The sequence below is a fragment of the Ornithorhynchus anatinus genome, chromosome 13 (genome assembly GCF_004115215.2).
Source record: "Ornithorhynchus anatinus isolate Pmale09 chromosome 13, mOrnAna1.pri.v4, whole genome shotgun sequence".
Taxonomy (NCBI): domain Eukaryota; kingdom Metazoa; phylum Chordata; class Mammalia; order Monotremata; family Ornithorhynchidae; genus Ornithorhynchus; species Ornithorhynchus anatinus.
This window is the reverse complement of record NC_041740.1, coordinates 14,291,223-14,318,293: the sequence shown is the minus strand read 5'-3', so window position 1 is coordinate 14,318,293 and position 27,071 is coordinate 14,291,223. Positions and strand designations below refer to the sequence as shown.

At 42.4% G+C, this 27,071-nt stretch overlaps 1 protein-coding gene across 4 annotated transcripts in view; it reads right to left on the bottom strand.

Annotated features, from left to right (window-relative positions):
- ZNF438 (zinc finger protein 438) overlaps positions 1-27,071 on the bottom strand; it is a 214,633-nt gene that overhangs the window by 143,307 nt on the left and 44,255 nt on the right. For all 4 annotated transcript variants that reach the window (XM_029077560.1, XM_029077559.1, XM_029077563.1 and 1 more), the window contains exon 5: positions 8,586-8,662. The gene's annotated coding sequence lies outside the window, so the exon portion shown is untranslated. The remainder of the gene's footprint in view (positions 1-8,585; positions 8,663-27,071) is intronic.

The window sequence follows — 27,071 nt, the reverse complement described above, 5'->3', positions numbered from 1 at the left end:
GAGTTCTGCAGAGAGTAAGTGCTCAGTAAGTACTACTACTACTACTAATGATGATATTTGTAAAGTGCTTACTATGTGCCAGGCACTGAACTAAGCACTGATCACTGATTGACTGACTTTCCAAACATGAAAGTCTAATGAAAGAAATAGGCACAGCGCAATTCCAAAATTCAGGGTTTTTTTTGTCTTTTTAAACCACTAATCATTGAAGGGGAAGGATGTCTTCGGGGTCAGGCTGGCATCCCTGTCCTGAGAACTTTGTCAGGCTAGGAATTCTGAAGGGGGTATATTTCCAGGTGAGTTTTGAATTAGGAAAGAGAAATATCTTGGGGGGATTCCATGTGGTAAGCCACCTGGACTCCAGAAACAACTTGGAAGAATGTGAAGAGAAGAAATGGGAGGAGAGAACAGGAAAGTTGGTTTGGCTGGAACAACTGAGCCCTCTGGGGAGTTGGGAAAGCTGGTATGTGAGACAAGCTAAGGTCCTGGAAACATAAAGTGCTTTGAACTTGATTTAGAGGAAAAAGGTTGGGGGTGGGGGGGGCGGTGTGGGGGTGTGACAGGCAGTGGAGAGCTTTAAGGAAAAGGCTGCTGTCCAAACAGCTGATTGCAAGCAGGGGTCTGCAGAGGAGAGGGAGGATTTTTTGGCCAGATGTCCTCAAGGCAAGTGGACTTTCTGGTGAACATTTCTTTCAATAGAAACATCTGGTCTTGACCTCGTCCTAGGAATCCAGATGCCAATATTTCAAGTTTGTCCCCTCTCTCTTCCCCTAGGCTGGGGTGCTTCTAGTGGATTGTCTGATAAACACCTAATCTGGCACAGAGGGAGGAGTGTGTGGGTCTACCACCGCCAGGAACCAGTTATGGCTGGTCCTGGATCAAGCATGACAAAAATGTCCATCGGTTGAGGGTGGGATGGGTGGCAACCTAAACTGCCCTGGCATAATCTACCACTCACATTCAGGTTAGAGAAGTGAGTAATAAACACCTTTGTTTCCTTCCAGAGTTATGGAAAAGGATGAGGCAGCCCAGGGAGAGGAGGCTGGGTGAAGAGAAGAGGACACAGCTTTTTGGCTGTCTTCCTCTCTAGCTCTTTGAGGGAAGGGGACATGTGTCTTCATTTTGTTCTCTCCCAAGCAGTTAGTACAGTGTCTCACATTGAGTAGGAACTCAGTAAGTGTCACTGATTATTAACTCAGTCAAGCTGTGCAATATGCTCTTCAGATAATGTGGGACCTTTAAATACTTCTGGGTCTGGGATGGTTTGTGTTTCTGACTGCAGGGTATGTCTTTCACAGTGTCCTGACCACCCAGGACCTCTGACTTTTGAATCCAGGCAGCATCTCTGAATTTTTGACTCATTTGCTCCAAGTTAAACAGACAAGCAGCAGGGATGCCTTCCAAGGGTCTTCCCTGCTGCACTCCTGAGGAGTCTTGGGTGCCATGAAAGGGATATAATAATAATAATATTATGTTAAAAGCTTACTAAGTGCCAAACACTGTACTACACATTGGGGTAAATACTGAATATTGAGGCCAGACCCCCTCTCTGTCTCACATGGGGCCATAGTCTAAGAGGAAAGGAGAACAGATTTTATAGATAAGATAACTGAGGCACAGCTACATTAAGTGATTTGGCCAAGGTCACACGACAGGTAAGTAGTGGAGCCAGAATTAGAACCCACATCCCAAGCCTGTGTTTTTTCCTCCAGGCCATGCTCTCCTCTGCATCTCTTCCAGGCCCTCGTTCACCATTCTTGCCTAGTGCAAGAGGACACTCCTCCCGCAAACCAGATTGTATCACCCAAGAGGACTGTGACACAAAGTTATTTATTGCTTTTTCTCTGCCAGGATAGATCATGCTCTGTATTTGAATAGCACCTTGAATTCCAAACCACTTTCACATATATTACCTCATATTACCCTTGCAGTATTCCTGTGAGTTGAGTTGACATGGGTATCATTTTCCACCTTGTAAAGCTGAAGAACTAAGCTCAGAAAGATTATAGCAGTGGATGGGTTAGGTCCTCCAGGACTCTTTCCCCTAGGCTACATGGTCAGGATGCACACAAGACTGCTCCCACAGCCCCCAACATCCACCTCACTTGCCCAAAGCCCTGGCCAACTACTTTTTTTTTTTTTTTACAAAATAGAAACCATCAGGTGTGAGCTCTCCAAAATCTCTCCTTCTTTTCCCCAGGTCCCTCCTGCCCCATATCTACCCTCTTATCCTTCTCAATGACCTGGCCAGAGGAGATCTCCCACCTGCTTATTAAGAAGAAACAAAAGAAAGAGCAAAAGAACTACCTTCTCTACATCTTTATTTCCATGTCACCTAAGAACTTGGGTACCCAAATCCTACTACTTTGAGCACTCATATACACAGCCTCTTTACCTTCTTCCTACCTGTAAATTATTTTATCGTCTGTCTCTTCTGCTAGATTGTAAGCTTCCTGGGGACAGGAATCACATCTACTAACTCCACTGAACTCCTCAAAGGGAGTTCAATGTTCTGGCCATAGGAGGTGCTCAATGAACTGACTGATTGATTGATTGATTAGCCCTCCTGCTGGGGGATCCTTTTGAAGACCATAAGGAAAAGCCAGGATAGAATGGCAGCCCTCTTCATTGTCCTGGAACACAGTGCCTGGTACATCTGGGTTGCATATGCTGCTAGCTTCCCAGTTGCCTTGAAGTGGTTTTAACCTTTAAACATCTTGCCCGGTCTGTTTTTTGTCTAACCAAGAGACCTCCTCTCCTATTCAGTGGTCAACTCCGTTGACAGTCAGTTGACAGGGAATCCCCAAGAGAGGACTGTTGACTTTGGAATGTATTCCTCCTGTCATCCCATCAAAGCCAAAGCCTCCTGACCTTGAGGTTGCCATGGCCGATCCAACCATTAGCACAAGCAGGCACTTGAGGAAGTTAGCTGGCAGAAACATTGTCTAATTTGTCTGTTGTTATACTGTACTCTTCCAAGTACTTAAGTACAGTGCTTTGCACACAGTAAGTATTCGATAAGTATGATTGAATCGAATTAATGTCACAATATTATTAACATAGCATTGTCTGGTTACTGCCAATTATATTAACTTGAAGCAACATGGTGAAGTGGATAGAGTACAGACCTGGGAATCAGAAGGTCATTGGTCTAATACCAGCCCCACCATGTGTCTGTTGCATGGCCTTGGGCAAGTTACTTCACTTCTCTGTGCCTCAGTTACCTCAGTTACATATAATGGGGATTCAGACTGTGAACCACAAGTGGGACATTACCATTACTCTTGGAGTCAATCAACACCATACTTCTAGGTAAAATTCCTTATTTCCTAATTTGCCAACCAATAGTATTTACTGAGTGCTGACTCTGTGAACAGTACTGTAATAAGGGCTTAGGAGAGTACATTATAGTTAGTGGACATGATCCCTACCCTCAAGAAGCTTACAATCTAGCAAGGGAGAAAGACCCAAAAATGAATTATAGTACGAGGGAGCTACTTATCTTAATATCTACCTCTGAATCCAATGGAAGTTGTGTGTGTCTGTATCACTGACTGAGTCACTCTGACTGGCTTAGAAACATTTCCAGGCAGCAACTGGTTGGAAGACTGAGCCTCGGTAGGAGTAAGGGAGTTGGGCGATGGAGAAAAGAGGAGAAAGAGCAGGGAAGAGATGGAAGCAGGAAGGCTAGACCAGGTTGCCTAGTGATATCAGTATCCCCGAAGGGGAGATAGGGGAAGAGAGGTTTTTGGGAAGAAATAGAGTTCAACTGTGGAGGAGGGGTACCGTCAACCTCTGGCCCACATCCTACCCCTGTCTTGGAATGCTTTCCCTCCTCACCTCTGCCAAACCAGCTCTCTTTCCCTCTTCAAAGCCCTACTGAGAGCTCACCTCCTCCAAGAGGCCTTCCCAGACTGAGCTTCCCCATTTTCCTCTGCTCCCTCTCTGCTCCCCTTCCGCCCTCTCCCTCAGAGGCTCCCTCCCCTCCCCCCCTCACCTCCCCTCAGCTAAGCCCACTTTCCCCCCGCTCCTGCCCCTCTCCCTTCCCCTCCCCTCAGCACTGTGCTCATTTATATATATTTTTATTACCCTATTTATTTTATTAATGAGGTGTACATCCCCTTGATTCTATTTATCATGATTAAATTGTCTTGTTTTTGTCCATCTGTCTCCCCTGTTTAGACTGTAAGCCCATCAATGGGCAGGGATTGTCTCTATCTGTTGCCGAATTGTACATTCCAAGCGCTTAGTACAGTGCTCTGCACATAGTAAGTGCTCAATAAATACTATTGAATGAATGAATGAATGATGGGAACTATGACAGGAAGAGGGGCAAGGTTTGGGTCAGGGACAAGCTGGTGCAACCAGATATTGAATTTAGAATTTCTTTATAAACCAAACAAAAAAACCCAAAAAACCCAAACCTTTTCCTTTTGATCCCTCTGTTTTCACATTTCTGGTCATTTCAGTAGGGTTTGCCTTTCTGTGTCACCTATCAATATTTTCAGTAACCCAAAGAGAAGGCAAGATTGAAGATAAAGTTGATATGTTTAATGTGTATAGATAGATATACACATACACATAGATATATGAGTATATCTATACACACACACACACACTTTTTTTTACCCTTACTCTGAATCTTTGCACTTTTTCCAGACCACTGAAGATCTAATACATTCATCAAAATATCCTCATTGATTTGCCTACCCTGACTCTTACCATAGTTCTTTTCCCTGAGAGACTACCATTAATTCAAAAATCCATCAGTATGTATGGCTTAAATTAAGTACAGTTTAAATTATTTCTTTCAATGGCTATTACCTTTCACTGTCCTCGCAAAAATTTATCAGCCATCATGTTTGCTCAGTCACCCAGGTTTATTAGATTCATCTGAAATTCTCCACAATTCTCTTCAGTTCTAACCTAAATGGTTTTATATCAGCAGCAAATTTTCCCACACTGCTACTCACTTAATCCTCCCAGGTCTTTAATAAATACATTGAACTAAATCACCAAAACTACAAACTCAATTGCCAGGTACTAAATGGATGCAAAATACCCATGCAAAACACAACAGATTTATAACTGGGCATCTTTCTTACCTAAAAATCCATGTTTGACTGCCTTTCTTAATTTTGACCATTAGTATCTAGTAGTAGTAAAAGTACTTATTGAGTACGTATTAGTACAGGGCACTGTATTAGGTATTAATGGGATGCAACAATATATTGCTAATATATCACAATTCTTATTCCCTTTTTAATGAACTCATCACAAGAAACAGTCATTTAGGTTTGAGCAAGATGTTGGGTTGTCCCCCAGTTGGCTCAATCAATCACCCACAGAGTAACTCTCAAATGGCTTGTTGTCAAACTGGGAGAACATATTGAGTGTGGTCCTAAAGGGATCAGTCCTATATCTGGTTCAATTCAACCCCCTTATCGATGACTTGGATAAAGAATGGAGAAAATACCAGATTTGCAAATGACACTAACTGGAGTGGAGTCTCTGTTGCAGCAGGCAAGAAGGAAATTCAAAATGACTGATAAATTAGAAAAATGATACTGCAAAAAACCTGACTAAATTCAGGAGAGAAAAGAAGAACACTCTTAGAAACCAAATACCATAACTACAGGGTGGAGAAAGACAAGCTAGGCATAGGTAGAACAGGAAAGGACCTGAGGTCATTGTGGGGGGTTTTGGGAAGGGGGGGTGTTCATTGTTTACCAGAAGGTATTATTCATTCATTCATTCAATAGTATTTATTGAGCGCTTACTATGTGCAGAGCACTGTACTAAGCGCTTGGGATGAACAAGTCGGCAACAGATAGAGACAGTATTAGCAAGTAATGTAGTGCTTCAACACCAAATTAAAAATAAATAGTCAATCTCCTAGTTTGAGTAGAACTGCAGAAATAAGTACAGTCAAACTAAGTAACGAGAATTTCAATCAAATCCCACAAAGCACTAAAAGAATCTATTTTTTAACTTCTTGAACATTATTGTAATATTGCAACTAACTGTAGAATGGCATGTTTTCCTAGCAGGGTGGTTTTCTTTTTAAACTGTTACATTTGGGCAGTAAGATTGAATTCTGAATTAGGAGATACTATGTAGGCACATTTATTCTATCAGAGTAGTTTTTAGCTAGTAGAACTATGTATTGACAGTAATTAAAATAATAACTAAATAATGAATGGGCTCTTACAATTGACTTTAGACAATGGAATTTATGCAGCAGGAGAAAACACCACAGCATTCCCTCTAGTAAATATGTATATTTCATAATTAAATGGACAACAAATTCTTGGGAAAAAGAATTGGATGTTTTCATCTATCAGAAATTCAGTTTCTTATACCAGTAGCTCTAGGAAATAACAGTGAAAGACTTTCAACACCTTTAGCTACAAGACATGCAGTATAATTGAATATAGCTTTCTTTTTAGTAATTAAAAACTCCTTACCCCAGGAATAACACCAAGACTTAGTCCAAAAGTGAATTTTAACACTGCATGTGATTTACTAGCTCATTCTCTCATAATTTGGTTCATGGTAGGGTAAGGCTATAAATAAATGCCAAGCAGAACATTTTAAAATATGCACTTGAGTAGACTTGTTCTAACAATGATAATAATAATAATAATGATTCAAGAGGGAACTTATAGAGGGTGTACTAATGGTAAGGCCTCAATGCTTTGAACCTTTGGAATTCTGTACACATTTTTTCTGGCTTTTTCCAGTCAGCTTTCATTCTACAGATTCGACTCATCCTGCCTCTCAGAAAAGATGCCAAAACTCCGAGTGACACAAAAGTCATTTGAAACAAGGCTAGATTAATTTTTACATTATAGTCATTCTAATAATTGACAGAGCTAATATGCCTGGGGATAAAACACCCTTGGACTTCTTTCATATTTTAATGAAAAGTAGATTCCACTGAGTATTAACACTAAACAACATTACCTAGAGATATGTTAATAGTTTTGTAGCTCACTGGAAGATTAAGATTTGACTATTCCCACAGAAGCAGAGTATTATGTGAACACTCCCCTTAAATCTCAATAATAAACACTTAAGGACAGCTAATTTCTTTATTTTTTTTTTTAAATTAGCAGAACACACCGCCAGAGAAAACAACTCATTTTCCAGATCATCATTGGAGAATGAAGCAAATTAAACTCTCCGACAAGTCTCTTCAGCATTAAATTTCCCAAATACAACCAGTGATATGTACAAAACTCTTATAAAGAGGACAATGCATTTATTTAAAAATTTATTTAAAAGGGTAGATACGTGCACTGCTCCCCCTAACTTTCAGGGATGCCATGAGGCTAAAATGAGAACGCTGTTGTGCAAAGCACTTTGGAATAATAAAAAAAGTGCTAAATAAATGTGGTATTATTTTTAAAGGATTACTTTGTTTGGGGAATGCACCCCCAAGCCTGAATCTGCATTGGTTATGCAGGAGAGCTAGTAATTGCCCTAGACAAAGAAATAACAACACATTTGGGGTGACCCTTCCTCTCTGGAAGTTATTGCTCCTAGAATTCTTTTTCATCTTCCATCTCATATGGCTGGCTGGTTTTTATTATTTTTGAGTACACTTTTTTCACCTAAAAAATTCAAATTAAAAATATTCCTGGCCTCACAAAGATAATGCAATGATTCAAACCATACCCAGAAACCAGAGATACTCTCACATTTTCCTGAAAAAACACGAGCCATTCTAATAAAAACATTCCATTTTCCACCAGACAATCTAGATGGTAATCCAGGTATTACCCTATCAGTAACTGTGCATCCAACAGCCATAGCGTGGATGGAAACATTTTGAGAGTTTAATGTTAGATTTTCATATTAAGAATGGAATGCAAGGCCGTTTCAGTCTATGGAAATCCTGCTCTTGAAGAAAAGCTTCTTTTTGAAATGCTCAAATATAGAGATCAGAATGTGTAATGATGGGGGAAGTTTTGAAAATTCTCATGCTCTAGAGACTTTGACTATTTGTCTCATCAATGTTGGGTTGTGGCTTAGACTTTTCTTTGTTTCAAACTAGGTATTGGAAAGTCTATGAAACTGAAGGTCTCCCCTGGAATTTCAAGAGGGCAACACGACAATTTCCCACATAATTTCAGTAGTGACTCCATTGTGCAATCAGGGCTGGTGGTACCACCAACAGATTGAACAAGAGGAAAGCTCTTGGGTAGCATTTGGCCTGGACAAACAGTGGTTCAGATAGCCGCAAGCCACCCTGCCCTTTGGGGACCATTTCCACCCCACTTCATCGTGGCCCACTGTACTGAAAGAACAGTTCAAGGACGTCGCAAAAGCCAGACTTCTTAAAAAAAAATCAAATTACTAATATATCTATACAATGTCCCTTTCTTACAAGACCTTGGGTCTCCTTGCAGCCCTGCTGCAGGATCCTTGGCTCCACGAGTTGATCCCAGAAGAGCTTGGAAAGAGTCAGAATGAATGTTATGCCAAATGCTCAGCCTGCAAACACTCCCTGTACGTGTTCTCTCTAGGCAGGGATTTCAGTACTCAGCCCTTATTAATGTTAGCAGGAGATGACTAAATACCTGTTCAATCAAGATCGGGACAGCTAGGGATTCTTGGCTCCGGCTGGTCAATAACAGCGTATTGGATGACCTTTCAGCTGGAACGAAAAGAATTGGGTTGTTTGAGTCATTTGCAACCTTATGTCTTGATCCCACACCCCTGTCTGAGAAAGCAATGCCCTCCCCGCCTCTCCCCCACTACCCGCCAGGCTCGCCCAGTGAAAGTGTAATAATACAGCTCGAGGTGCAGATTCATCCACCATCACTTGCCGAGCCAAATGTTTCCCTGGAACATTTGAAATTAGGAAGGTCCATTACCTAGGACTCCTTGGCATCGTTCAGAACCCAGAGCTCCCAGTCTACCTTATATTAATTTAAATTCACATTCCTCCCCCAAACCCTGGGATTTAAAACCTGTCCTTCTGTGGACTGAACCTTCCGTTTGCCAAATTATCATCCTATCTCTGAAGGGGAAGTCTACTCGAAATTTTGTCCAGGCTGGGTGATGGAAAAGCAAGAGCACAGAAAAGCTGCTGAAAGTCAGCTCTTCAGCTATTAACCACTCTTTGACTTCAAATCTCTGAACTTCTCATTGAGAACATGGTCACAGTTTGCCAAAGGGTAACGAAGAGCAACAGGGAATTACTTATGCTTGTTATCTCTGCACTAGTCAATTGTATTTATTGAGCACTTAGTGAGTGCAGAACACTGTACTGAGTGCTTGGGAGAGTGCACTATAAACAGTAAAACAGACACATTCTCTGCCCACAGCTAGCTTACAGTCTAGAGGGGGGCACCACCACAATCATGAATGTAGTTACCATTTCTCATCCTCTCCTCAGTGCAATACCCAGGTTTAAAGCCTAAGGCGTAGTTACCTAGATATGTTATTTATCCAGAACTTACTGGGTGCTTAACACTGGAGAAGAAATAAACATAACAGATCATACATAGTCCCTGCCACAAATGGAGAATGACAGCCAAAAACAACGGTGATAATAGATTGCAAAAAAACAACTAGCAACAAAGTCAAAGAGCAAAGACTGATGAGTCAAGGCAAGTAAAAGAATAGCTCTTAGGGGCCGGAAGCTCAGACTCCCCACTGATCCAGGTAAACAGGGCTTAGGGAAGGCCAAGAGGGAAGCAGCATGGTGTAGTGGATAGAGCTCGGGCCTGGGAGTCAGAAGGTCATGGGTTCTAATCCTGACCGCCACTTGTCTGCTGTGTGACCTTGGGCAAGTCACTTCACTTCTCTGTGCCTCAGTTACCTCCTCTGTAAATTGGGGAATGAGACTGGGAGCCGCATGAGGGACAGGGACTCTGTCCAACCCAATTTACTTGTATCCACCCCAGTGCTTAGTACAGTGCTTGGCACAAAGTAAGCACTTAACAGATACCATAATTATTGTTATTATTATTCTAAACATTACGAAGGTAACCTTATGGCAAGCTGCAGCCTAAGAGCTGAGGGAGACTGGTGAAGGGTAGCAGCAGCAGATCCCAAAATTGCGGTCTCCAAGGGGCACCATTAATTTAAAATCCAAAACTTCCAGGTTAGGGGCTCCTACAATTAGGGGCTCAATATTTCCTGTCCTGTCTCACCACCCACTGGCTGACAGAATTCCAGAAAACAAAAATAAGGTCCCAGAAGGAAAAGGAACCCAAAGATGTGGGAAACCCAGGATTTTCATCCGTGGGGGCAGAGATACGAAGACTAGTGGAAGCTCCTTTCCCATGAGGGACTCTTGTCCCACATGGAGCTGTTCGAGTTGAAATACGTCCCTGGGGAAAAGGGGAATGACAGTTTATCCCAGTCAGGCAAAGCCCAATATAAGGGAAGATGTCTCCTAACTCTAGCAAGAAGGAGGAAAGATAGAAAGGGCCCACAGATTCCTGGAAGTCTGTCAGAAAGACACCATTCTCAATCTCATTTTAAGAACAGTGAATTTCATGTTATGTTTCCATCTCTCTCCTCCACAGCAAGTGCACCAGCAGTGCTGGGTCTAAACCAATTAAGAAATTTGCATGGAAACCATTGGCTTGAAACTGGCCCTCTGCTTTCCGCAATACAAACAAGAAGAGATTGCACAGCCAGGCACAGAAAGTCACCTTGTGGGGAGACAGTCTGATTGTGCCATACAATCTGGGCCTGTGATTCTCAGAGGAGCTGGAAGATGTACCCAGTGCTCCAGCAGGGATCCTGTGATCCAGGTGAAAGAGCATGCCTTTACAAGCACCTCCGACACTAACACAAGAAGAAGGGAGGACTCTAAAAACTAGAGCCTTCCTCTTGCAACTTAGAAATATGCCTAGATCACTTCTTCAAAGTCAGAGTAGTGATAAACCTTTAATAGTGAAAGGAAAATGCCAACTGGGGAAGGAGAGGAGGGATTGGTATATGGGAGGTCATTGAGCAGAGGCCTCTCCTCTTTATCTCTACAAGAGTTCAACAGAGGAATCCAGCTTCCAGTTCCTGGAATAGCTTTGGAGGCCTTGCCTGGGTCCAGATTCACTTCTCCCACAGTTTTGAAGAGACCACCCTGGAAGCCAGTCACTGTCTTTTCAGTGGAATTGTTCTAAAAAGAGAAACCGTGGCCAGAAGATTTGATAGATCTTCGTTGGCTAATATGGGGAGGAAGACTTCTAGGAAACTGATCCATGTTAATGGGGGAATACTATGCCCAGTGGGTAATGATATTCATTTTATAAACTATGACTGAATAGATGGACTCCCATCTTCTTCCCCAATTCTTTGCAGTAGCACCCTAATTACATTTTATGGGGAGAAGATATTATCGGGCTGCACAATCTAGAAAATCAGGAATGATTTTATACATTTTGGAACAAATGAATGACTTGTTCTGAACTTTTCACTTTCCCAGTAATTTCAAATGAAGAAGTTTTTCAGACAGAAGGACAGTGACATTCAGTACTTATATCTGAGCAGAATCTCTAAATACTTTATCAATACTAATCACATTCTTCAGGAGGCATTTTTTTTCTTCATTTCTAGCTATTGCTGTTTTCAAACTACCTGAGTAATCACTACTTGAGCAAGACACAATTAAAGCTAAAGGCAGAAGAGCAAAGTAGAAGCTTCTTCTCTAGCTGTTCAAACTATTTCTCAGAAACATCATTACATCCTGACTCACAAAGTCTTAGACAAAAAACTAGAGTCTGTTTCATGCCTCTATTCCCCTCCCAACCCTGCCTGCTGCAACTGAAACACCCAACTTGTTTGACTTGACCTCAAACTTTGTATGTCTCACACCCCCAAACCAAGCAAAGGGTATCCTGAGGAAGGGGGGGCATCTTATTGGGAGATTCTCGTAAACTGCCAGCAAATGGATTGGGTTTTCTTGAATCACTGTCATTTAGAAATGAAGTCCTTCTTGGAGGAATTAAGTCTGAAGATCTACTTCAGATGAGATTCCCCATATACTCTCCATTCCTGGCTGGAATTTATTGTCTGCTTCACTTCGATCATTTGGTCAGCTACAATTCCCTCCCAGATTTACAAGGCATGTGTCAGTCACAGATTCCAGGTCAACAACTCATCTGCATCATCCACTCATTTTTCATTTGTATTAGGTGTTGCTAAAATATTTTGAATTGTTCACCCGACACCAACACAGCTGTTAGGATTATACCATGTTCTATTAGTCACTACCTTCACTGCTAGCTAGCTAATATTTTAGGGAGAGGGAAAAGGCAAAGTGGATTTATGCCTGAAGATGGCACCAGGCCCAGAACTGAATCTAACAAAATGAGAAAAGCGTAGATGATTTCATTTTCCCCTAAGGTTCTACTTCTCTAAGTAAAAGTGATTCGTCCTAAGAGCCAAATAGCTCTGTATGTCTCTGCAAGGAAACTTTATCCTAAAGGGCCTGCAAGTGGGCTCTGGAAACAAACCTTCTGAAGGACTACCTGAAAAATGCTATTTTTGGTCGTTCAAAGGTGTTTTGGCCCAGTAGCAAGAGTCTGGACCAAGTGGCTTTGCAAGGTGCCCTCCAGAGATTTGTTCCAGGCATTTGCTACATGACTTCCTCATGTCAACGTTACCTATATTTAAATTTTCTTTCATTAGGCAGGTACTGTTTTAGCCTTCCCTTTTTCTGCTAGTCTTGGAATGGTTTCTGAAGGCAGTAGTGACAGCATCGCAGAGTTGGGGGGTCACTTGCCCCACCCAGGTGCAATGTTATGTCTCCTCTTTTTGGGGGACTCAACCCAAGCTTCACCTACTGTGACTGAGGTCTGTAGGCTGTCTGTGCCCTCTCTGTGTAGGCTTCTGTGGCCAAGGAAAGCTGCTCAAGTCAAGTAACTGTGGGCTTTCTCCTCAGGAAGCCTCTAGCAGCAACACTGCAGTAAAAGAGTCACTACAATGAAACCACAGTGCCTTCATCTTCCCTCACCCCCACCCTGGCCCAAGCAAGGGGGAGGGCCTCCTCCTCCGCATCACAAGGGAATACAAAAACCTTGGAATTGGTGCCTTCCCCTACTTACATGGGGGCAGATATATTTAGTTTAGGCAACTAAACCCTCATTTACTCTTCTTCCAGTCCCTTCTGAGTCACCCTTTCACTCTTTATTTACCTCTCCCTAGCCTCACAGCAATTAGGTATGTATTTGTAATTTATTTATATTAATGTCTGTATTTCCTTCTAGACTGTAAGCTTGTTGTGGGCCAGGAACTTTTCTACCAACTCTTGTTACAGTGTACTCTCCCAAGAGCTTAGTACAGTGCTCTGCACACAGTAAGTGCTCAATATATATGATTGATGGATTTAAACTAGCACCCACTGTGTGTGGAGTCCTGTGCAGAGCACTTCAGAGACTCACAGAAAAAGTATTACTCTCTGCCTTTGTGGAGTTTGCAATCTAATGGGAAAGACAAGCTGACAAATATGCAATATTTAAAAGAACATGAGAAAAAAGATAGAAATAAATAGACACAAGTGGGTAAATAAATCACCAATAACTAAACTGGTTCAGGAAGGTTGGTTCAGGGCCTGGCCTGGCTAGGATGGTGAAGGGATAAATCTGAAGAATGCCTCACTGACTGAAAAGACTTGACCTTTCCAGCTTGGACAGTGCTGATGACTAAGAATTAGAGAATAATGCTCTCCAGTTTATGTGTTGCTGGAATGTATCTTTAAATCAGGGGTTTTGAAGAAGTCAGACTATTTTAGAGATAGCTAAACACTAATAATGATAATGAGCTTAGCCATTGCCTCCTAAACAAAATACACTTGCACTATTGATTAAAATCATCATTAATAACATGACTGGGAGAGTTCAATGGATGGTACACGCAACACTTGGTCCCAAGACAAAAGTTCTCCCAAAGAATCAGGAGAAGAGCTTGGGACACATATCTTCTCTCTTGAATCTCCAGCTAGGTAACTTCATAAAGTTAAATTTTCTGTCATCCACCAGCTTATCTTGTAACTTGTTCTCCATCTGCACTTAGCACATAGTAAATGTTTAAAAAATACCATAATCATTATTATTCTCTGTTATAGCAGTGTGTTTGGACAAGGAGTAACAACAAGCAGACACTCAAGTACAATAATCCTTTCTTGTTGATCACTGAAAAAGTTCTCTGGTAGACCACGTGAGCCTCAAATTTTTGTGGTATCAAATATTCTCTGGAGCCCCAAGGCAGGCCCTTCTAAATGGGGTCTAGGAAACTGCAGCAGAGATTCTCTCTGGGGATGTATAGAGTTCAATAATGTCACAAGACCTGTCTCTCCTCCTCAGGAGGAGTCTCATCTGGTGGGGCCTGGCTCTATTCTGAGCTCTCACCTTAAAAGGCTCCTGGCTCAGTGGGCAGCGAATGGGCAGTGAAGGTCTAGATGTTTATCATTTTCAAAAGGACATTTCTCAGTGGCAAATGCTAATCACTGCTTTCCCTAGAAGAAGCCTAAGAAGGATGGCTTTCCCAGGAGCTGAATGGATGTAAGTTACTGCCACATATAATAGACCTCCACTGAGGCATTTGATAATTCTAAAATATAAACATGGAGAAATATGGTCCCCAAACACCATTAAATGGGCCAGACAAACAAAGCATGGATTACTTAAAAAACAAACCTTGCCCCACTAATTCACAATTGCGTACTCTATTGGAAAAAAAACAAAAAACAGGCTGGGCAATGTATTTCTTAGTCCGCTTTCATTTTCTTCCTTTCCTTAAATTGCAGCAGTGAAAAAAACACTGCTGTTTACACTGGGCCCCACAGCAGGAATATTACAACAGTCTTTAGTTTCAAATACCACATATTTCCTCTTCTACTAAAAACATCCTAGACCCAGAGCTGCATCAGGGTGGGGCCAGAAGGAATGAATTTTCCTTCACTGGCTGTATGTGGCAAGTTACCTAGGCCACCAGAAAATGTTGGGTTTGGAGAATAATTTCCTGGCAGATGAGTGTTGTGAGAAATTCTGAACTGCAACAATCCCATGGCCTTTGCTAGAAATCATCTTAAATAACAGTGCTGCTGATTGTCTGGAACCACGAGAGGATTTTTCAGTAAGTTATATGTTACTGGACACCATGACTGCTCTGTACACCTACTGGGAAAACCCAGAATGCAATCACTCAGGTGGATGTGGCAATATCAGGAGTTCCAGGAATGCTGTCTGCTTGAAAAAAATCATTTATTCTCACATTCTTAACTGAATATGAGATATATCTCTGAGGTAAATCCTTGCCAATGGAATTGCTGGAACAATAGCATAATGTTTCTGGATAAGGTAGGGTAAGGTATGGTGGTCGAGGGGGTTATTCATCTCTGTCTGCTCTCTAGTGCTATCCTGGCCTTTAGACACTTCAGGGTTTGCAAAACAGTCACGTGTCATCGCTTTCCTCAAATTCTGTGGGATTGCTGGACTTCCTCTCTAATGACCTAACTGTGACAGGAGTCATGAGAAGGAATCAGAGAAACTACCCAGTCCCAAAGAAGTAGGATATTATTGTCAAAAGCCCTCCGCATGGAATTCCATGGCCCAAAGAGGAACTTCCAGACATGAACCAGAGGAGCGTGGATACAGCCAAGACTCAAAGGGAGATATCAAGGAGTCCCAGTGATTCTCAATCCAGAAAGGGCCACGAGGTTTGGGGCAAAAGTTCTTCCTCACGGATTTTCTCAAAGGCTCCAATTAACAACCCATCCACTTCAATCTTAAACAGGACCTCAGAGAGCCCCTTATGCTGCTTTCCTGAAAAGTCAAAGAAAACTAACTGGAGGTAATTGCCTCGAGACAATTGAAATGTGTTCCCCTCGGCAGGACCAGCTGTTAAAGCGTTTCACCTCCCACATCTAACGCGGCTGCCTGGCTCCCTTCTAAAACTGCATTCCTGGCAGTTCCCGGAGTTGAGCAGAATCCACTAGAACAAGAAGTGCTTTGGTGTACTTCTCCAGTTACAGGGCAGGTGGAAGGTGGGGCGGCTCTTAATGGAAACAGCCCGTTGACCGATTTCCAGAAATCGAAGATGCTCATCCACGACCAGACCAAGGACTGTAGGCTGCTCAGAATTTCCCTGGAAAATTTTTTTCCCAGGGAAAATTGTTTTCAGTCAGCACAAAAGAAGTTGTTCTTTTCTGTCCCTACCAAAAGTCTTATCCCCACATGCTGATGCCTTCCTTCTTGCCTGGCCCTAGCGTGTATCTGTGTCAATGGCCTCTCCTGGAACCTTCCATTTTTAACTGAATCATCGGAAAAATGCAGGTCTGGAGAACTGAACATTCTCTTTCCCGGTTGAGCTGACGGCAAATGGTCCCACTCCCACAATCAGAAAGCGCTCAATCAGCTAACAGAAGCCTGATTTTTTCATTCTTGTTTTTCTTAAAACGACAGGCCAGATTTAAATGTTCACATTACAGTCGGGACATTTCATTTACACTGATCAAGATAGGTTGTTTTTTGACACGGACATGCTGGGCAAGTACAGTGCTTTCCATAGGTCTCTTTCCATTAATACCCCTTTACAGAATCATTCTATAAAGGTCAAATTAGAACCTTTTAACTAAAGCCACATCAGCAACAGCCTATAGCATTGGATCAATCTGACTTCTCAGATTTGCCTGCAGTCTCTTGGAGTTCTTTTCCTAGTTTTTCAGAGTGTTAGGCTTTCAACATGACTTCGTGAAGGGATTCTAAATTTGACCTGGCCTGTTATTCTGGCTGCTTCTTATTGGAAAAGGTCTAACTTTTTATTTCCTTCCCTGATTTTGGGCCGCATCATGCCATTTTTAGGCACCGTAAAGGAAGTTGACTGAAGTGAATCAAATCTGAATTCCCATACCATCATTTCTAATTTGTTGCCTTAGGGGATCCAGCTGTTTATTTAGTGCTATCTGGGCAGTAGCTGGTTTTGCTTTTCACCTGCATCTTCCTTTCATTCTATGTTTTGGTGCTGGAAGTCTGCTATTGCTTGTATGCTGAAACTACAGTACTCAAGTGGCTTGGCTCAGACAATAGCAAAAGGTTGAGAAAAGCATTCTGGAGCATACTAAAGGCCTGACTGCCAGCAACAGGAAGGACAAGAGGAGGGGTGTGAAAATGTTGCACCATACGCAGAGAGAGAGCCAACCACTAGACAAGGCAAAGTAAAGAGGCAGGGGGAGGGTTTTTTTTTTTTATGAGTCACCCTGCCGAATACCCAGTTTCAAGTGCTGAGGCCAACATTGCATAGGAAGCCCATTCTTCCCTGCTCCATGAGGAGTCCCTGCAATCTGGAGAGTGACCAATCAGGGCCCTTTTTCAATAGATATAATGAGGCTGGAAAAGTTGTGGTATATATATAGCCTACACTACTCCCAAAAGGATGCTTTGCTCTTTTCCCCCTCAACAGAAAAGAGGAGCTCATACTTCAGTAAAGGCTGGTCCTGGGCTCTAGTAACAGAAAAATCATTCCTAAGGATCTGCTCCTTTTGTATTGGTTATATTCTTTAAGATGAATCTTTCCCCAAGTCCAGGACTGTGGGTTAGAGCCCAGGCCACCCCAATGGGTACTCTACTCAGAGTACATGATGGGAGGAACTCCTAGAAGGCCGATAAAAACAAAAGTAATGTGGAGAGGTTTCTAAATGCCTTTGATCAACTCTATATTCATTTTCCTCTCAGTGACTATTGCTTTTCCCTAAGTCTGCTTGGTACCAGAGCCTTCCAAAATGACCCAGCACGTCCGCCGAGCAGCCTGACGACAAAAATCAAACATCGAAATTGCTGCGGCTTCTGGGCCAGGATGCTTAGTCGGCATGTAACTCAGCCAGAGTGTGGAGTCCACTGCATTTAAATGACTTCTTCAATTCCCTGGGCCATCAGTCAGCGTGGGAGTTAAAACAATGAAAGTAGCAAGAGCCTCAGTCTTCAGGCACTGGGTAAGGCAGGCAGTCATTAAATTGATAAAGTGTGAAGTGTGGAAAGTGAGGCTCCTAAACAATTAAAACTTTGGAAAATTCTATGTCAAATCAGAAAAGGGCCTAAATTGGTCAGTGTGTTGCCTGGCCCCCACTGTCCCTAGCTCTTAGCCCTTAGCTGCCTAGAGGGGCAGCTGTCCAACAAGGAGAGTGGATGGGATGTGGAGCCACAGGGGAAACAGACTCAAAATCCCTTCCCCAAATCTGAGCAGTAAACTGGCCCACTGGCCATTTAAGAACTTGCTCTCCATAGACCTACAAGCTCATCATCAGCACATGCTGTGAGCAGTATTTAGATAGTGCTTCATGTCTGATTCAAAAGGCATTTACAGAATTGGTCACTATGGGGTTTGTTCCAAAGTATTTCCCTATTTAACTGGAACTCAAAAGAAGAAGACTAGAATAAGTACTTGAGATCAAATTCCTTCTGAGAGGGAAAAGAAGCATATATTCTTTGGAACTAGGAGACAACTAACACAGGGTTCTCCTTGAAGGTGACCTTTGAAAGTGGGCTGTGACCCCCCATCTCATCCAACCCTAGAGAACTAGTAAAAGATTCCAAAGGTGTTTGGATAAATTCATTTTGGGAGAGACTCAAAGCAAGGAAACATTAGGGATGTGGAGCAAAAGGTTAGGATGGCTAGATGGTTCATCTCTTCAAGCATGATGATGGATGTCAAGGAGGACAACTATGACACTCTTCCTTTAAGTATTGCACTGTGAGAGCTGGATGGATCAATTGTCTGATCCAGTTATGGCATTACTTATGGTCTTAATCCACTGGAAGAAGGAAGAAAATACAGTATCTAGGATGGCAAGCTGAATTGAAAATCTAGTGACATTAATAGGCCTCATCCATCCCCATATCTCCACAAAAATCAACCTCTGAGGGGCCAGACTTAATTACAGTGGAGTTTGGATTCATCCTGGCGATAGTTATGAGGCTTCAGCCTCCTGCCAGGTTATGCATTTGGAGGAATGAGTGCGTCACAAAGCTCATTCCAGCTTTACTCTGGTCCAAATATGGAAATAATGAAGAAAAGCATTATGCGGCTACCCAGTCTTCTCCAGCTAACGGCAGTGCATAGTGCAGGCTTGCAAGTGGATTCAAATGGCCTTCTATTTGGCCCCTAGGGTTACCATTGGCACTGCCCACATTGACTAGAGCCATACTATCTTGCCCCTTTCCTCTACAATTCTACATCGCTAAGCTAAAAGAAGGCAAACATTTACTGCCAGCAGGAGCATTCAGAGGTTATCCACACACTTGGTTTTCCATGAAAATCACACAAAGAGAGACTTGGGAAGGAGTCAGAGATGATATTACATTTCTCTTAGGGCCACTGCCTGATTTTCAATTGGCCCGTTGCCTGATTTCCATTTAGCCTGGGCACATGAACCATAATCTCATAGTTGGTATCAAGCTTGTTGCTTCATTTGACAATGAAAACTTTCAGCTAAAGTTCCTTAGGTTATTACTGTTTTCCTGTTTCTTATCTTGTCAAAAAACAACAAAGCAAGAAAGTTCTGCTGCCATTTATACAGCTGGAAAAAAAAAGGAATACTTCAAGAGAAACTTGGTGAAAGTTTCTCCTTGTCAAAAGGCTCAGCCCCTCTTCCTCCTTACCATAGGAATGTCCCAAAAATTCTAACTAAAAGACTGGTCATATTTCAAAACCAGAGAGCAAATATTTTGCCCAAATAATTGAAAAGTTAGGACAAAAAGTATGTATAAATGCATTTCTGGCCCTTTGCTTCGCATGCGGCCTAATAACTCTGGTGTCACAAAACGGAAGAGCTGAGCCATATCTGGGAGAGATCTCCCTGCATTCAGCACTATAGTTTCTAAAGAAGCCACTGCCCCCCCACCCATTAAAAGTAATATTGATTCCCTTTCTTGTTTCTATTTTGCCCCCTGCATGAAGAGTGAAATTTTCCCTTTAATACTAAAAACTGAGGAAAACTAAGAAATAAAACTCTAGCAAAACATTACTGTAAATTGACCTCTGACACTTAATAATGTAAACCATTATTAAAATGCTCCAGTTATATGTCAGCTTTAATATTCTTCTGAAGTGTAGACAGGGGTTCAATGGAAGAATGACTGTATACCATTCTAGGTAGGAAAACATCCCAAGCAAGATAGTAGGACTCGCTCATGTCGAAAAACTTTGTTCTCAAGACATATGGAAATAATCTTTCCCAAGTACAACATTATTTCCTTCCCTTTAGACCAAACTTAAGGACAATGGGAAAGCAACTTCTACTCCGATTCCTCTGGGCAGAAAGCTGACAGGGGTCAGATCTGTACATAGAACTAAGGCTCCGGGCCAGGCCTGAGGTGACATCTCAGTCCCAGGAGGTTGCGTGCTCCAGAGCAAGGTGAGAGAAACTACCTCCCACCATTCCCTGCTTCAAGGTTCTCCACCAGCTCCCTCCAATTTGCACATCAGATCTACACTTGCTATGCCCTTGCTTGGACTCTTCAATTTTCCATAGATCTTTTAACTGCACCTCATTCTTAACTTTCTGACCTCAGATTCCCAGTTTGGAACTCCCTAACCCACCCAAATCCAGCCAGACCACAGCTCTCCTAATCTTCAAAGCCCTCCTCCTCAATAACAACAAAAACCCTTCCTCCTCCCAGAGGCCTTCCCTGATTAAATCATATCAACTGAGTTATGTTAACCCAACAATCACCACTAGTAATTATGTATTTAATTCCTATCCTCAGCACTCAAGGCACCTGTATATTTAATGTTTCCACCCTGACATATTTGTTCTTGTTATATCCTGATCTTCCTCTGGTTCCCACTATTTGTACATACTTTTGGTCTGACACCCTTCCCACCTAACCCCTTGATTATATGCCCCTTGAGGGCAAGAGACATTTGCCTTACTTCCACTGAACACTCCCAAGCATTAAGCACAGCGCCTGACATTCATTAGTGCTGAATAAATACCAGTGGTCAATTGCATGATTCATCGGGATGACCTAGTAAAGGTCTGAGTAGATGAACCCGTATCAAAATTAATCCAGAGTCAGCAGCTGGAGGTAGAATGAATTGCACTCAGCAGATGCTCAATAAATACCATTACCAGGCACGAAGAAATGTTGCCTGGAAGCTGGGATAGATCTGACCTGCCCTCTCCACCCTAGAGACAGCTCCGACCCAGACAGGACTCTATCTGCACAAGCAAGGTGGCCCAGTAGAAAGAGCACAGGCCTGGGAGTCGGTGGATATGGGTTCTAATCCAGGCTCTGACATTTGTCTGCTGTGTGAGCTCAGGCACGCCACTTGACTTCTCTTTGCTTCAGTTTCCTCTTCTGTAAAATGGAAATGAAATACATGATCTCCCAGCCTCTTAGCATCATGTAGGACAGGGACTGTGCCTAATCTGATTACCTAGCATCTACTCCAGTTTTAGTACAGTGCTTGTCATATCATAAGCACTTACCAAAAGCCACAGTAACCATTATTATTATTACCCACCTCCCCCAATCTTGGGGCAGTGCTACTTCTTAGCAGGAACCTCTTCTTGGCTAGCAGTAAACACTCAATAAATACAGCTGAATGAATGAATGAATGAATGAATGAATAGAGCCTTCTACAATACTGGTAACCTCTGTGGCCTGGCTGATCCTCCAACCTCCTCTCCTGTCCTGGTGCCGGCCCAGGGGGACAAAGCTGCCAAGCTCTTACAAGGCTAACAAACATAACTTGCTGCTTTCTCAGAGGATAAGCGATTGAATCAGCATCAAGCAATATTGAAACTGTTTTTAAAGTCAATACTACTCACTTGAAAAAGAGAAATTCCATTTCCCTCCATAAGAACTTTCTGTTTTTAGCTATTCAAATCCAGTCATTGAAGGGATTTTTTTTTTAATCTTTGCTTCCTCCCAGTGACAGAGTTCATGATTCACACAAAGATGAATAGCATCCTGCAAGGCTACCACCTTTGCTGTGGCATAACTCACTCTCAGGGAGAACAGTGGGAAGAGCTCTCACCCGCTATGCACTGTGTACTGCTACCCAGAGTGCCTTGTTGGTCTATCCACAGTTTCTAGTGGAACTGTATGTTCAGGGCAACGGCCAAGCTGCCTCACAGAGTCTCAACCATGAATTCATCTACAGCACCCAGAAATTCCAGGGATGTAATGGGGGGAAAAAGAGCAGCTTTGTTGACTGTGAGAGTTTCTGAGGCTGGAGGAGATGGGCAACTGAAGCAGAAACTCAGTCTGGGCCGGTGTTGTCTTCTTTTCTACAGGGAAGGCAAGACCTTGTGTCCAATCTCAAAGTTCATAATGTAATAAACAATTTTATATGAAAACTTTATAATTATTCCAAATGTACTGAATAAACTGAGGCTTGTGACTCTGGATAGCAAAACGATCAACCCAGCCCTACTTTTGTGTCTTTGGTTTTCTCATGGACGTGAGTCAATCCTTCTCTGGCTCATTCCGGAGCAATTCATCAGTAGGCTCAAGGGGTGCACCATCTCCTCTGTTTTCATCAGCTCATTTCCTCTTTCCTGTGCATGCTGTGTACTTTGCATGCTTTCCTGCACTAACTGCCATGGGGGGGCCAAGCCTCACTGGAGTGATAGCTAGCTTTCCCAGTGAGTGCCAGCCATACCAATTACTATCACCATAATTGCTTTTATTGCTCACGCAAGTGGTAAGTCTATCAATACTCACTTTTAGCAAAGTGGGGCCTGGGTAAATTTGGGAGGCATCATTTTTTTATGGTACTTGTTAAGCACTTACTATGTGCCAGGCACTGTTCTAAGCACTGGGGTGGATACAAGCTTATCAGGTTGGACACAGTCCATGTCCCATGCTATTAATCCCCACTTTACAGATGAGGTAATAAGCACTGAGAAGTTAAGTGTCTTGCTCAAGGTCACAGCAGATGAGTGATGGAGCTGGAAGTAGAACTCAGGTCCTCTGATTCTCAGGCCCGTTTTCTTTCCACTAGGCCATGTTGCTTCCCAATCTCTAATTCTTTCTCCTTTCTTCCCACTCACAACTGGCTCGGGGGAAAACTGTGTGCCCTAAGCACTCCCATCATGTCCTTAGTGTGGCTCAGAATCAAAAGAAGTTACTGTTGTACTAAATTATAATAATAATCCACGACTGTCTTTCCCCAGAAAGCCTGCAGCACTAAGGAACCTGTCCCTGAACATGCAGGTGCAATAGTATATGAATCAGAATTAGGGAATCCTCACTCAAGATAGCCCTAAGAGTTGTGCTTCTGTGAGAGAGGATTGCAGATTGAACAGGCTGTGGGGGTCTTGGGAGAGTGAACCGCACTCCCCTCTAGACTGTAAACCTGTTGTGGGCAGGGAATGTGTCTTTTATATTGTGTTATACTCTCTCAAGTGCTTAGTACAGTGCTCTGCACATAGTTCTCCATATGACCAACTCATTGGAAAACCATTGGTGCGGTACTCAAGCAAGAAAATTCATTGTACTTATTGAGCACTTAGTGTGTGCAGGATGCTAAGCACTTGGGACAATACAATGTAACAGAGTTTGTAGATATACTGACTAGCCACGATGAGCTTACAATCTAGAGTCCAGGTTAATATAGGCTTTCTCTTTAATAATAATAACTGTAGTATTTATTTCACATGCACATTTCCTGGCTCCCACAGAATCTGTGCATACAGAATGGATTGACCTATTTAAATAGAAAGCATTAAGGAAAGCACTCAGAGCATACAAAGGCAACCCCCATCCTCCTACTTTAAGTCCACCCCCCCGACCAGATAGAACAAAAGTGTTACAAAGGAACAGAGTTGGAAGAACAATCTGGGTTTTAGCATGCTGAAAAGAACCCCCAAGTATCATACTACTTCTCTCCTTGCCCATTTCTAGTGCTACCCAACAGTTTCAAACCCACATTAGTCTCTCGGGCAGTTTAGTTCCAGGCACACTCCTCAGTGTCCACAACTTTACTATATTATCACTGGCTCAAAGATCCATCCCAAAATGTCACTAGGTGTGCCCTGGGAAATGGACCACTCTCATATACTTGGCACACTGTCAGAGAAAAAGCTTACCTACATATGTGGCAAGCATTTGCCCAAATCAGAAATGTGGACAGGCAGCAGTGGATTAGTGGGTCCCTATTCAAGGAGATGGGGACAAGGACAGCAGAGGTGAGGAAGAGAAGGCAAAAGGATGCAGATCAGATAATAATAATAATAATAATGTTGGTATTTGTTAAGCACTTACTATGTGCAGAGCACTGTTCTAAGCACTGGGGTAGATACAGGGTAATCAGGTTGTTCCACGTGAGGCTCACAGTTAATCCCCATTTGACAGATGAGGTAACTGAGGCACAGAGAAGTTAAGTGACTTGCCCACAGTCACACAGCTGACAAGCGGCAGATCCAGGATTTGAACCCATGAACTCTGACTCCCAAGCCCGGTCTCTTTCCACTGAGCCACGCTAGATGATGTGGTATTAGGAGAGGAGGAGAAAGAATTCCAGTTGATAGGTTTCCCCCAACAAGTAGCCTGTCTTAGAGTCTGTTAATCTGGAATGCTAGACTGATGGTGCTTGTGAAAGCAGGGGTTTCAAACAAGTGCTCATGCCAAAAAGAGCAACAGTGACTTCATGGAAGCTCCCCTGTGTGCTTGGGCTAAGTCAGGTGAGTGTTAGCATTGTAAGCCACAAAAATGGAAAAAAAAAAAAAGACAACTTTGCATTTCATGCCAACTCTATGCCTAGAGTGCAATTTTATGGCTGAATGATAAACTCTGATAAGATTTATAAAATAAAAGCTGATTCAGCCTTAACTACACCAAAAGAAACAGCACCCCTATAATATTCTGTGAGGACATTTAACAACAAATTCATGAACAACAGATCATTTCATCAGGAAATTTTATTTCATTTTATTTTGTATGTGAAAACTGAAGATTCTCTGCCTTAAAGGAAGAACCCCAAACAAGATTCTAGGTTTCATGAAATTGACCTAAGTTCCATTGCAGTATTTAAAGGGCACATATTTATTGAAGATTTCAGAAAAATATAATTTAACAAAAAAAATTCTACCGATGCTATTAGAGCTTTGGTAGGTGATACGCTAGCCAATATACAGAAATTGTTTTTGCAGTTTTTAAATATACATCAAGAGATACTACACTGAAAGCTTTCTGCAGAGCTGAACAAAGCTTTAAGATATTAGACTGCAACAAGCAACCACGGGTAACATTTTTACAAGAATAGACATGTTACTGCAACTTAAATTATTCCTAAAATTGCATTTATTGAACCAAAAATATGAGAAAGGGGGAGAGGGATGAAAGAGAAGGAAGGGAGGGAAGCACATGTTGGCTTTCAGAGTTCAAAGATGACACCATCTATAGTGAGCTTTTATTAGTGTGCCCTGGCAAGGACACAACTGGCTGGAACAGGACAGCAGGAATGGCACAGAATCACTAGTACAATTGTTTCCTTTATTCGGGGTTCTCTGTTCTGCACTCTCAAAACCAAGGTTCATCTCTTGTTCTCAACAGGAGACTTTGTCATCATCATTAGTGTGTGTGTGTGTGTGTGCGCACGCACGCACACACATACACGAGGTTGAAGAAAACCAATCTATGATTTCCACAGAGTGTGTAAGGATGGTCCCTTGCTATATGGGACAACTTTCTACCTGCAGTGCCTGGTATTATTTTGGTCTCTGCTTTTAGATGTTATCATTTTTTGGAAAGCCTCTGCTCTTAGAGTCACCCAACCTAACCAGACTGACTGCCGCTTTACCACTTCATCTGAGATTTTGCTTGATTCTATCCTCCTCACTTGAACTCACCACACAGCAATTCTTGGAAATAATACAAGAACTTCCACGCATCTCTGAGAAATCCATGAAGACCCATACACACTAAATATCATAGGAGGGCTTCTCCATAATCACAAAGAAGACATCTTTTTAAAAAGGCAGTATCATTTCCTTAACATACATTCCCCAATCTGATGAGGAAGCCCCTTAAAGTACCCTATCAACATGGGTTTTACCAACAACAACTACAGTCAAAACTGAAGAATGGTAAAGTTCCCCAATTTGGTAGTGCCAAGATTTGATAGGCCTAAGAACAGGAAGGATGCACTGCTTATAAGCTTTCATGGCTCAACCTCCACATACAGAATTTACACACACACAGCGGGCAGTTTAAGGAAGTTTCATTATAGTGATTTCTGAATTAATACATAAGACTAAGATATGCAAGAGTCAGGAAGGAATCCTTTCACTATAGATCCTGGGGCCAAGTGTGATTATCAAATTTATAAGGAGAAACTGGAGAAGATGGGCCTCAGAAAGGATCCTTGAATATGGTCTTTCCTCAATTCAGTGTTAAACACAACTTTGGAAGTTTGATTCAGTTTAGAGTTGGACGGCTAATTTCTGGCCTTCTGATGCCCAAGGGTGGCTTCAGTTGGTCTCTATAGTAATGGGAGGGTCTGTGAAGGAGCCAAAAGACCCCTTTGAGCATGGGTGTGTTATTGGCGGGTGTTTTGGTGCAGCCAAAACCCAAACTATCAGTTTCCCTAAATTCTTCTTTTCCTCCATATTCATGAGGCCAGGATGTTGGTACAGAGCTAGCACAAGGCCAGAGCTCTTTCCACAAGCCATTTCTGTGATTTTGGGCCCTCTCTATTTTCATTATTTTGTCCCAACTCAGAATGATACGCTGGCACGGCTTTTAATGTGCCCTTAGCCTAATGGCTGACATCTTGCAACATCAGTAGTGGTCCTGATCACACTATCTGAACTGCAGGGGGAATTCAACCAAGGGAATGAATAAATCAGACTCTTAGTGTACTAAATGGCATCCTGGTGGCCTATGAGAATTAACACCCCATTCTTAAGGGGCTTGTAACATGCTCACCACCCTGCTGATGTTTAATAAATACTTGTTAATTGACTGCCTTATTACTGCCTTATGGACTGAACAGGAACTAGAGAAAATTAGTTCTTTCAAAATGGCAGCTGTTGGAGGGGGCAATCTCTTATGAAACTCAGAATCCTTCCTGTTTCAGGGCTAAACAGCAAATTTAAAAAAAAC